Raw genomic sequence first — 12,331 nt, 5'->3', positions numbered from 1 at the left:
TATTATTATTATTATAGTAAGTATTATTATATAATCATTATATTAAACTATATTAAGGCATTTAAAAAATATTAAAATGTATTTTTTTTAATACCATGAATCCCCATGTCTAACAAGCTTATGATCAGTTGTACATACTTTAGTCCATACAGAGTATCTTTTATTACGCACTAGAGCTGGGCGGTTCCTGAATCACCCGGGTTAATGATTCGAATCTTCATACTGAATCAGGAATCATGAGTCCGAGGTCTCAACTAACCCGGATCCTATGAGTCCTCTGACTGGCTGCTGCTAAGTACACAAGGCTGCTTCACTCCAGTCCTTGAATCTAAGTAATAAATTAAATATTCCAATAAACAAGTGGTTGAACACACTGGTGTTTGTTATGTGGCTGATTTTATGCACATGCTATTATTATTATTATTATTATTATTATTATTATTATTATCAGTAATAGTGGTATAGATTAGTAATGCAGCATATTCTCTTTAAGCAAAACATCAACAAAATATAGTTATATTATTATTAAAATGCAAATGTTTACAGGCTACTTTAGGACTGTACCACTTAAGGAGTGTCATAGTCCTTCCCCATGGTAATTTATTGACTGTTTGTTTTGGTGCCACTGTGGCTGCCTGACTGGGTCAAGTTACCATGGCAATTTGTTGTTGAGCATCCCCATTGAACCCTTGACCCATTAATATACCTATCTGATTGGTAGGTGAGTCCACCCCCCTTCCCCTCCTTGTCCCTATCCCCAATGACCAAGATTCCACTTGACTCAAAAGTGTCAACTTGTCACTGACAAGAGAAGTGTGAGGTGCCAAGAAAATTAAGACAGAAGGATTTATTTACAGAAGGTAAGTGATATTTGGATGCATTTTCATGCAGTAAATCAATCGCAATAAAGATGTCAGGACAAGTGACTCAAGTGAACCGGATCACATTACTGAGTGACTCAAATTAACCCGATGAATGAACCGAATTTACCACCACTACCACACACCCAGTGCAACCAGGTGCTTATATACATTTAATCAGGAATATTGTTAGCTTTAACTTTGCACTGTAACAACATCACCTTTACAACAGTAAATACATCACCTCAGTTTCTAACTTTCTAACTGTGAGTGCTTAGTAGATCTGGTTAGAAGTAACCACAAACTAAGAAATGAAAAGAAATGCAAATCATGTGCAAAAATATTGTCATCCTTGCACTTCTTTCAAAAAACTGCACCATTTCTCTCAGAAAATTGTTGTAACTATAAAAGCTGTGGTATTCACATTTTTATTTATTTATTTATTTATTTTACACTGACAACACAAAAACATGAGACAAAAAATCTAATACAATATCAAAAAGAAACAAGAGCAAAACATTGTCTGAGTATGTAACAATCAAACTTGTGCAAAAACAGTCTTGAGGCTACAATTCCATCTCCAGAGACCTTAATTCTCCTGTGTCCACTCTGCAGAACGTCTTTAAAGAGTTTATAGCCCTTGGCACTGTACTTGACCTCCCTGGATGTGAATAGAGGAGAAAATTTGATGAAAGATTGCAGCAAAGGTGGATAAAAACACCCTAATAAACCTCGGAACAAACTCAAGATGACCTACAGTACAGACACTGGGTATGACAATGTCAGCTCAGACTATCTGTCTTCATCTATATTCAATGTAACACTGTGGTAGGACACACAGAAGGATCCCAAAACTGTCACAAATACATAAAAAAGTCAGACTGGAGTTTACTTACCTGAACTTACCTGAGGAAGCCACAATCACTCTAATGACAAGTTCACACTACACGACTTTCCAAGTCATCAGGTCGCTGTACAGTTCACACTACACAACGGGATCTCTTGTAATCGTGAGTCCTTCAAGTCTGTGTGGCTTTCACACCACACGACTGATTGGCGATAGGGGGTTTCACACTACACCATCTATCACCAACTGGAATCTCAGACGAGCTTCTCTGTTCTCCCAAACTATGTTTTGTCACAAACACAAACGCGAAAAGATGAGGGGTTTAATGATACTACGTCCAAAAATGCACGTCAACAAGTAGCGAGCGATCAAAGTTTGTGCGCTGATGTGCAGCGTAAAAGCAAGGAGAACAAATAAATGAATCTGAGTGGATTTGGCAACGTGAACTGCATGTAGGAGGTTAATAAAAAAATTTTGCAATGCAACGTTGGAGTTGTTTTGAGAACGAAAGGTCAGAAATACTGTAAAATGTGTGTGCCGATGTATTCTGATATAAACTATATTACGCCCCTGTCCCACCCTTTACACTCCTCTCCAGCTTTTTCCCTCACACCGTATCTTGCATTTTCATTGGCTGTTCAACATAGCACTCATTGCCAGTTGTGCGACTCAGATCCAGATATTTGACAAACTAGATATCTCTCTTTGGTGCTCGGCAAGCCGCTTGGATCAAATTGTTCAGCAGTTCACACATAGCGATTGAGAGAAGAATTTCGATCGCCTAAGCCGACTAGTCAGAGAGCAAAAATCAGGTCAAAATCGTGTAGCGTGAACTAGGCATAAGAGAACATTCTTTGGGCAGGTGAGAACAAAGACGAGCAGATGGTTAATCCAAGTACAGAATATGAAATGAGGATTTTAAAGGAAGGAAAACCTTTTCTAGCGTCAAACATGGTGAAGGGTTCCAAATGGTTTAGGGTTGATTTGCTGCTTGTAATCATGGAATCTAAAGAATCCCAAAGAATTTTGGACAGTGCAGTTTATGGGTCCTTCAGCTGGACAATGACTCAAATCATACTTTAAAAAGCAGGAGAAAAATGCACTCAAGAGTTCTAAAGTTGCCACCAATGGTTGCAATTCTAGATTCCATTGATCACATGGAAGAAGGCAGCCTTCAAAGATGAGACCTGGTAAAGATGCCAAAATAAAACTAAAGAGCTTTAAGAAAGTAATTTAAGGCTACAGGAACATATTGATTTTGTAGTTATTTTATTTCCAAAGGATGTTCTACCAAATATTAAATTGATGGTGTCAATAATTTCTGGATTTCTATGTGGAATGAAATTACATTCGATTTTCTCAGCTTTTTTGTTGATCCAATACAAACAAAGAAATAAAATAAAATACTGAAGCATTTGGTATTAGAATTGAGTTTGTGATGAATGAATGAAGACCTGAGGCTCTTCTTAAAAGGACTCTTCTAGAAACCTGCTGGATTGTTGAGTGAACAAACTTAACTGGACAGAAATCTATATTTACCTTGACTGTAAATAATGTTGACCTCGGTCTGTCGTAAATCCAGTCCAGCATCTTTTGATTGGATGAAAGAAAAAAAAAAATTCTGTAGTCATGTAAAAAAGAAAAAAAAATATATATATAAATATATATATAAAAATTAGGGCTGTCACACAATTCAAATTTTTAATCGCGATTAAAGAAGAAAATTAATCGCGATTAATCGGAATTAAAAATTTTAATCATGTGACAGCCCTAAATTTATACATTTCGAATTAACGACCGTAATCTCAATTAATCGCAAACTAATAATTTAGCAAAATTTGAACAGTTCTGCACATTGTTATTGCAAGAATGTGTTTACCAATAAAACATTCATAAAATATGATAAAATTATTAAATCTAAATTCATTTTAGAAAGCACATTATCTGATAAAAGTGAGGATCTTTTCCTGTTTATAACCCTGACACTGAAAACAGGTGCACCAACCATAATGTTTTGATCTAATATAAGGCATCAGTAAAGCATCAAAACACAGATATGATTATTTCATAGCTCTATTAAGAAAACTTTTTAATACTGTGTTTGTGCAGAAACAATACTGGGAAATATTGTTCTAAATTACCATTTAAACACCTATAAATACCTGAAACAGTCAAGTTACCAGACATTATCTATAAGTAATTGACTGTAGCTATACAAAAGTGTTAATTAAAACAGTCCATGTAAACGCTTAGTCCATATAAATATCAGATACAAAATGTGTTTTTAAAAAACTACAAACATCACAAACATAAATCATGTTTAAAACCATCATGCAGTTTCACTTCTTACCGAAGGGGAAAAGGCGGAGCTACGCGGTTTTGATGGACAGGTCTAGCAGCCAATAGGAATACTCGTTACAGAGCCTGCGTGATTTCATTCATCTTTTGATCCAGAGCCGTAGATAGAGAGATAACCATTTACCAAACCACCTCTCAAAAATCCTGTAATCGAATCATCAACACCAGCATTTTTTTTTTAATTCTTTTAATAATGCTTTGATTCTAATAAGGGCCAGTGATAGCTCAGTGGTTAAGGTACTGGACTAGTAAACAGAAGGTTGCCGGTTCAAGCCCCGCCACCACCAAGTTGCCACTGTTGGGTCCCTGAGCAAGGCCCTTAACTCTCAATCGCTCATCGTGTTCCGCTCATTGTGTAAGTCGCTTTGGATAAAAGCGTCTGCTAAATGCTGAAAATGTAAATGTAAATGTAAATTCTAATAAGCGCATAGTAAAAGTAGTGTACCATCAGGGCTGTGTGATTAGGGATAACGGTACATTCTGCGTCACCAAACATCTGGCAAACACCACTCTTCTCAGCCAAAAGCATGTCTAATGCTAATCTATTTTGATAGCCATTTAAGATGTTCCATGCATCTGTACGCCTAGAGCCATGAAGGCACCCGAGTATAATTTGCCATACGCTGTTGATTATAATTAATATAATTAATCCAGTTCACATTCTTGTTAACAGTAGACCACCAAAAATTACAGACTCAAAACCTGCAGCAGTTTCATTACGAGCTTTAAATTCATTAGGCGCCTCCCTAGGAACTTCAATGGCATCAAGATGCAAATAAGCCTGTCTAATTGACTGGGAGGGCAGCACAGTGGCTTGGTGGGTAGCACTGCCGCCTCACAGCAAGAAGGTCCGGGTCCTTTCTGTGCAGAGTTTGCATGTGCTCCCTGTGTCTGTGTGGGTTTCCTTCAGGAGCTCCTGAATTTCCTCCTACAGTCCAAAAACATGCAGTCAGGTTAATTGGAGACACTGAATTGCCCTATAGGTGAATGGTTGTGAGAATGTATGTGTGTGTGTGTGTGTCTGCCCTGCAATGGACTGGCACCCTGTCCAGGGTGTTACTGTGTACCCTGCATTCTGCACATGTGTCTCTTCCGCCAATCAGGGTCCTTACACAACGTATGAAGATTCCACCCACACATAGTCCGGCCCCCATACTGCAGATATGGTGGCCAATTAGTATCTGCTTCAGGCACTGCCAATTGCCAGATGGCGCCTAACCGACCGGTGGCAACGTTGAGTTTCAAACCGAGGAGTGGAATATTCCACTGCGCCACCTGGGCTCCTACCCCTCCTAATTCTAAGTTCAGGTCTTGAAGCCACATACAGTGTTAGCAAGTGAATACAATTAATTATACCTTATGGTGATGGTGACCTTTTTTAAAAAACTCTTCCTGCATGACTGTGCCTCTGTGCAGAAAGGAGGGTCCATAAAGGCATTGTTTGTTGAGTTTGGTTTGGAGGAACTGCAATGACCCACACAGAGCCCTAACATCAACCTCATTAAACATTTTATTAATTCAATAGCCAATTAAAAGCCAGGCCTTCTAATTTAAAATCAGTGACTGAACTGATTTTGAAGTAAATGGGCATACACCGATCAACCATAACATTAAAACCACTTCCTTGTTTCTACACTCACTGTCCATTTTATCAGCTCCACTTACCATATAGAAGCACTTTGTAGTTCTACAATTACTGACTGTAGTCTATCTGTTTCTCTACATGCTTTGTTACCCCATTTCATGATGTTCTTCAATGGTCAGGACCCCCACAGGACCACCACAGAGCTGATATTATTTAGGTGGTGGATGATTCTCAGCACTGCTGTGACACTGTCATGGTGGTGGTGTGTTAGTGTGTGTTGTGCTGGTATGAGTGGATCAAACACAGCAGCGCTGCTGGAGTTTTTAAAAATCTCACTGTCACTGCTGGACTGAGAATAGTCCACCAACCAAAAATATCCAGCCAACAGCGCCCCATGGGCAGCATCCTGTGACCACTGATGAAGGTCTAGAAGATGACCAACTCAAACAGTAGCAATAGATGAGCGATCGTCTCTGACTTTACATCTACAAGGTGGACCAACTAGGTAGGAGTGTCTAATAGAGTGGACAGTGAGTGGACACGGTATTTAAAAACTCCAGCAGCGCTGCTGTGTCTGATCCACTCATACCAGCACAACACACTAACACACCACCACCATGTCAGTGTCACTGCAGTGCTGAGAATGATCCACCACCTAAATAATACCTGCTCTGTGGTGGTCCTGTGGAGGTCCTAACCATTGAGGAACAGGGTGAAAGCAGGCTTAAAAAGTATGCAGAGTAACAGATGGACTACAGTCAGTAATTGTAGAACTACAAAGTACAAACTTCTAAGTGGAGCTGATGAAATGGACAGTGAGTGTAGAAACAAGGAGGTGGTTTTAATGTTATGGCTGATCAGTGTACATCTCTACAGAAACAATTAAATCTTATGGAAAGCCTTCATAGTAAAGTGGGGGCTGTTATAGCCCCAAAGCAGGGTCTGATTGCAAATGAATGCACATGTTGTAAACTGGGATTTCTAACCAGCTCATAGTAAGGTGTCCACAAACATTTAAGCCTATACACTATGACGGCGCAGTAGTTCTTCAGTATGCACTTTTACTTCCATTGTTTGTCTATGAAGATTGCACGGCTGTGTGCTTTCCCTCAGCTGGCAGTAGATGTAGCTGAAATAGACAACACTAGTGTGAAGAGGTATCTGCATAATTTTAGCCATCCAGCATGGCTCATCGATGCTATTTAAATATTTCATTAGATTTTTTTACAATCTCTCTGGGCTTCCAGTTTCATAGTGTGTTTGTGACTGTTTTCAATAAGTACTCCGGATCAACACCAGCAGACAACCATAACGTGATGGCTCTGAGATATTGGGTCAGATTTATCATTCGAATAGCCCATTATACATCTGCCACATTGTGATTACAGCCAGATAAAACCGCCGCATGATTTACCTCACTGACACAGCCTATTGGATTTTGGTTTGTAGGAAATTAACATAGAGCACCGAAGGTAGAAAATCTCAGACACTTAAAAAGTACAGAGTCATAAAACTGGCTTTAGAAGACAGCTTATCAACAGCAACCTCTACAGTATGGACATCAGCTTCATCCTTCTCAGGTGGGACAGTGTGGTGGTAAAAAAAAATTAATAAATAAATACAAAAAAAAAATTAGATAATAAAAATTCTGTGCATACAAGAAGGCATTTTTTTCCATGTTTGATTTGAAAGCAGTAGCTCTGGTAATGTTTAACTGTAGATTATAATGCATATCTGATCTATTCTCATACGTACATGATCTATTCTAGCAATAGGAATAATTTTTTGTGTTATAAATAATTTCACAGTATTTTATTTATTTATTATTATTATTATTATTATTATTATTACTACAATTATTATTATTATTATTATTACTATATATTTTTTTTTTTTTTTTTTTCATTCATTTTTTTTATTTATGTATTATTATTATTATTATTATTATTATTATTATTATTATTACTGTTATTATTATTAAAATTGTTATTATTGTTTAGTATAAATGACCTCTGTGTGATATTTTCAGCTATAACAATAGCCACTCTTTTGAGAGGGCTTCTAACAAGACTTTAAACTATGTCTGAGGTAATTTGTGACCATTCAGTCAAAGTGAATTTGTATGGCTGGACACTGATGTTGGTCAAGAAAGTCTCAATTGATGTTCCAGTTAATTTCAAAGCTGTTGAATGAGGCTGAGGTGAGGGCTCTGTCCATTACCTTAACCACTGAACTACCACCGTCCCTAAAACTAAGAACTAGGAACAACAGGAACAACAGTTGTGTGGTAATGAATATAATGCACTGAGATGCATGTTTTAAATTTGCACACCAGAAGTCAAACAAATCATCGTAAAGTCAGGAAGCATCATAACAGCTGTAAGGCAAAGACATGCCTGTATGATCTCAGAAACGATGCTGAGTGCTGTGAAAACAAATTCATTCCTCATCTATTTTTTTCTACTTTGGCTAATTTGTCACATTTAAATAATTCAGATCCTCCAACTGATTTTAATGAGATGCAAACACGAACAAACACAAAATGCAATTACAGAAAGTGAGGATTAAAATGTGCATGATGCTGTACTTAAATAGAGGGTGTTATCTGCCAGTGGCTATATTACTCAGCAGCACAATGAGTAGGTAGCTACTCATACATATATTACCCAAATTACTCATAAAACATCTTTGCCAGAAAATAAACGTACACATTACTATTAAAATGTCTTTGTAGTATGTTGGTGGAATGCAGGATGTTCATGGTGTACTGCCTCAGTTTTTAATAGGAAACAGATGGTAGCAGTAGGCACTAGTGAATCCATCCTTGCAGTTTTGTTTTAATACCTTATCTGTCAGATCTGATTCTTTTTCAGACATTACACACCAGACTGGTGAATTCTTATTTTTGTGAACGCTAAAGACAAAATGCTTTGACAACTTTATTAAATGAAATCATGTGCAGCAACTTAAATCACTGTTGCATTTTACTAAACTTATTTTGCAAGCTCTAATTTCACACACTCCCTTTTTTGCATAACAATTATTCCCTTACTACACTATAAATACTACACTATACGTATATACGTATACTACACAATATATACTACACTGTTTATACTACACTATATACTGTATATGTATACTACACTATATATACTACACTATTTATACTAAACTATATATACTACACTATATATACTAAACTATATATACTACACTATAAATATACCACACTATATATACTACACTATATATACTACACTATTTATACTAAACTATATATACTACAATATATATATATATATACCACACTATATATATAGTACAGAGAGACACACCCTGATCATCGCTCTCTTCCCCCTCTCTGTGCAGGCACCATCAATCAGCCAGCAAAGTTCGTAAATGCATTAGTTATGAGAGAGTCCCTATCTGGCTTTTAATATCTCACCCCTATCTGAACAACAGGCCAATCGTTGTTCATGTGGCTGCTCAGCCCAGCCGGCAGGCAGGTGTTCTAGCGCGAGTTTTACCGCTGTGCCACCTGAGCGGCCCAAACTTAAAAATATTTTTTTCAGTGACCCGATTGACCGTAGGACTTCTCTTTTTTTACTGACTAATGTCCTACTTGCCTGGACCATAGGTTAGTTAAATCTTCTTCTATTTTGCAATAATTTAGGTCAATGTGGGCCTAAAGTCACTGAAAACTTTACTATTTGTTATATATTCTTGTCCTGATCTATGCATTCAGACAATTTATTTGCAGAGGTCTAAAAACTATTCCCTGCACAATGCAGTGCAAATTGTGGACCTTTTTTAAGCATGTTCAATCAATTCAGATTACAATAGAACTCCAAATAAGTTCTAGGTAGATCTCCAGCATAAATAAGGCGTCACGGATTCAGTCCCTTTGTGCTCCTGGAGAGTGCCTTTGTGCCATGCCCCTCTCTGCGGGAGCACTTGTGATTGGTCTCAGGCTAATTAGTCACAGCTGTACTCTGGTGCAGCTTGGGAACAATCTTTGAAGACTATTTTGACCGTCATGTCGGTCGGCCGGCCTTGGCTAGTGATTTGTTTGTCTGTTTGATTTGTTTGTTTGGTCTGTCTGTAAGCTCCTGTATGTTTGTTACTGTCTGTTATTTACTGTCTGTTTGTTTCTGTTTATGCCTTGTTTTGTCTTGTTCCTGTTTGTTAGTCTAGTTCATGTGTAGCTTCGTTCTTGTCCATGTTCTGAAGTCCAGTTTGTGTTAGTCTAGTTCTTGTTTAGCTTAGGGTTTATGATCATGTTTAGCTTAGCTCCTGTGTGTTTAGGTTAGCGATTAGCATTAGCATGTAGCTTTAGCATTGTTCCTGTATGTGTAGAGTAGCGTTAGCATTTAGCATAGGTCACATGTTATGCTTAGTTCACACTACACGATTTTTGCCCTGATTTTTGCTCGGCGACTGGTCGGCGCTAGATTTGCCGGCTCGGAAGGGCTCGGCGACCGAAGCGAGATTTCTAGCTTGCCAGATATCTAGATCTGAGTTGCCCGACTGGCAATAAGTGCTATTTCGAACCGCCAATGAGAACACAGGATACGGGGTAAGGGGAAACACAGGGGAGGAGTTAGTTTATATCAGAATACATCAGAATCGGCATACACACAGGTTTTACAGTATTTCTGACCTTATCCTTCTCTACAAAAAATAACACCAACGTTGCATTGCAAAACATATTTATTAACCTCCAACTCACTACAGAACAATCCAAGCCAAATCCAAATCATTAATTTTTTCTTCTTGATTTTACGCTTTAAACTTTGATCACTCGCTACTTATTGACGTGCACTTTTGGACGTGGTATCATTAAACCCCTCGTCACTTCTCACGTTTGTTTTTGTGACAAAACGTAGTTTGGGAGACCAGAGAAGCTCACTTGCGATTCCAGTTGGTGATAGATGGTGTAGTGTGAAACCCGCTATCGCCGATCAGTCGTGTAGTGTGAAAACCACATCGACTTAAAAGACTCCCGATTACAAGAGATCCAGTCGTGTAGTGGGAACTGTACAGTGACCTGACGACTTGGAAAGAAGTGTAGTGTAAACTCGCCATTAATCTGTCTTGTCTTGTTTATACCCGTCTTGTGTAACCTTGTCGTGTCTTGTATTAACTAGAGTTTATTAATAACATTTTTGCGTGTGTCCGCTCCCTCTTGTCTTGTCCTAGCCCAGCATTACATAAGGCAGAATTAGAACTTGATACTAATCACTGTATTTCAAAATGTCCTTTTTCTTTCCTTTTTCTTTTCTTGGTCATTATCATGAAACTCTGCATCTCAAATAATCGAGTCTTCACATGGCCGCTTGAGACTCACAGAGCAATCAACAAGATCCTATCAAGATCCTAACAATCAGCATGTTTTAACTTCCACTGACAAAAGCAGCAGATGTAATGGTGATGCTCATAGCTTTCCCAGTCTGACAGGGCACATGTCGAATCCAGAAAAAGAGCTGCCTGCCTGTCTGTGAATCTGCAGGGACTCGCTTTTAGTGAGACAAAGACGGTAATGCAAGCAGATTTCTTTGCCTAGGACTGAATAAATCATGTCTTTTTCCTCACAAGCATTGTATCACAGGATCACATTTATAAGGTCTGTGCTGATGTTGAGCTTTAGTCTGTCATTTCATCAAGCAGTGATATTCGCCCTACATTTATTACCATTACAAATGTTCTCGTGCACCACAGTACAAACATATAAATTTATAACCTATTCTGTCATGCAGTGTAGCATAAATAATAAAAATATTTCCTATTTTTTTTAAAGATTAAAGTGCTCTCAAAACATTTGACTGATTTCTTGCATTCATTTTAGATCAACCCAGAAGAAACCCAGAGATAAACTATATTGATTCCATATTTCATTTACGTCTTTTATGCCTACCCTATTGGATTTTTATGCTATGTTCAGCATGCATTGAATCGTAATGCTAGTGCAATTTTCCTCTGCTGCTTCCCAGAGGCACACTTAATTGGTTCAAAGTCTCTCAAGTCTGAATTTCTAAACATAGCAAACTATTTATATGAGTATTAACATCAATAAAAATGTCACATTTTGACCTTCAGAGCAGAGATTTTTTTCAGTCTACTTCTGATGTCCTCAGCAAATGGGGTTGAATAGATTTAGGGTGTGTGTGGCATTAGTTTCATGCAGATTTCATTCACTGTCCCAGTACACCAGAACTGAAGGATGGCATGGCAATAAAATTTAATCTGGTGAGAACAAAAACTGTAAAGACCGATGTTCACCATGTATATATACAGTGTATCACAAAAGTGAGTACACCCCTCACATTTCTGCAGATATTTAAGTATATCTTTTCATGGGACAACACTGACAAAATGACACTTTGACACAATGAAAAGTAGTCTGTGTGCAGCTTATATAACAGTGTAAATTTATTCTTCCCTCAAAATAACTCAATGTACAGCCATTAATGTCTAAACCACCGGCAACAAAAGTGAGTACACCCCTAAGAGACTACACCCCTAAATGTCCAAATTGAGCACTGCTTGTCATTTTCCCTCCAAAATGTCATGTGATTTGTAAGTGTTACTAGGTCTCAGGTGTGCATAGGGAGCAGGTGTGTTCAATTTAGTAGTGAGAGCTTCACACTCTCTCATACTGGTCACTGAAAGTTCCAACAT

This window comes from Trichomycterus rosablanca, chromosome 6 (assembly GCF_030014385.1).
Source record: "Trichomycterus rosablanca isolate fTriRos1 chromosome 6, fTriRos1.hap1, whole genome shotgun sequence".
NCBI classification, from domain to species: domain Eukaryota; kingdom Metazoa; phylum Chordata; class Actinopteri; order Siluriformes; family Trichomycteridae; genus Trichomycterus; species Trichomycterus rosablanca.
Note: the sequence above shows the minus strand (reverse complement) of the source record.